At 36.4% G+C, this 1,537-nt stretch overlaps 1 long non-coding RNA gene across 1 annotated transcript; it reads left to right on the forward strand.

Moving 5' to 3' along the window:
* Nucleotides 1-6: 6 nt before the first annotated feature.
* LOC107736438 (uncharacterized) lies at nt 7-1,398 on the forward strand. The gene is made up of 4 exons (XR_001639668.1): nt 7-275; nt 360-421; nt 665-835; nt 1,162-1,398. It is a non-coding gene; the product is annotated as an uncharacterized LOC107736438 (long non-coding RNA).
* Nucleotides 1,399-1,537: the final 139 nt, after the last annotated feature.

Here is a 1,537-nt window from a genome sequence, read left to right on the forward strand (position 1 = left end):
CTATAACAGTATCATGGATACTAAAATAACACTGGTGTTGGACAGGGAAGAGATCAAGAATGTGAACTGTTTGGGAGTGGGAGTGGAGGTGGCAGGGTTGGGTGGGAAAACCACAGGACAGGGCAGACGGGGCAGGATTGAGAAACATTTCAAACCATCGACAAACATTTGTCAGTGAGAAATAATTGGCATGCTTACACTTACACTCATAATATTGTCCATTGTTTGGCAACTACCCGAAGAGAGATCTTGTGTCTTGCCCACAACAAACCCTTGTAAGTTTGTTTGCACGACAATTTAAAAAGGTAAAACAAAGTAGATGAAATTATCAAAATGACACATTCTAATTGTAATTTAAGAGTATGCTGGTCTGGAGCATGTGGAATCTACATAAAGGTTGTACAGGAATAATCCTGCTTTGGTAAGGAAACATTTTTTAAAATGTTATTTAACACTTCAACTATTCACTAATTGTTCTGACAGTGTTCATTTGGTGTGAAAACAGATTATACTGAAATTATACAGATTATACTAGAGGATTGTTCTTTTTTCTTTATACTAACAGAAATATTATAAAGAAATGCAAAGATCTGTTTCAAGATATATCTTTTTCTCTCGTTCTCCCTTTCAATTTCATGTTTAAAACAACTTGAATGACCTTCAGGCTGCATACGTCACTTTTGGGTCAAGTTACACTTAGATGATCTCTCTTCGTTAAATGACATCACATACCTGCTGTAATAAAATTTAAGCAAGTCAAATCAAAGCAACAATTTGACTTGCAAGCAATGCCAGCTGCCAGGAGAGCTAATGTGTCTTCTTGACCAACACTACAGTAAGACTTTCAATCAAATATTGCATTTTATATATATATATATATAAACCAAATGAAATGTTATTTATTTTACTTATTGCAATATAATTTTATTGCAATAAGTAAAATAAATAACATCTCATTATATGTATTTATATATATTAAATTGCGTAGTAATACAATTATTTTTGTTGAGTCTATGTTAAAGCTATCAGTATCATCAATCATCTGAAACTTTGCAAAGATAAATTATATAAAATATTTTTTTAAATTTATATTTACAGAAACAAAACTGAATACTAAGAACCAATCTCTCTCTCTCTCTCTCTCTCTCTCTCTCTCTTCAGGAACATGACACCCCCTGCATGTTAAGTCCATGAGACCATAGGTGTCCCATTGGTCATTTTAGCTCTCAGAAGGGTGCTCGCGAGTGTCCCCTTTTCGGCTGCTATGCGCGCTCGATGCGCACTTCTACCCAGCCTGCACTGAGGCGAGCTCCGCAACAGACTTCTACCCATCAGTCAAAGTGGCATTACGTCACGAAGGTGTGGACTCAGAGGAAGGCAGTGAGAGTTTAGGGTGTGATTTGGGACAGGGCCATTGAACATGTTCATGCACAAATGCGGCAGTCTCTTCCTGCAATATTTAACGGTTAAAGGGATAGTTCACCCAAAAATGAATTAATTACTCACCCTCATGTCGTTTCAAACCCATAAGACCTTC

This window comes from Sinocyclocheilus rhinocerous, unplaced genomic scaffold (genome assembly GCF_001515625.1).
Source record: "Sinocyclocheilus rhinocerous isolate Xijiao unplaced genomic scaffold, SAMN03320098_v1.1 C36692798, whole genome shotgun sequence".
Classification (NCBI taxonomy): Eukaryota; Metazoa; Chordata; class Actinopteri; order Cypriniformes; family Cyprinidae; genus Sinocyclocheilus; species Sinocyclocheilus rhinocerous.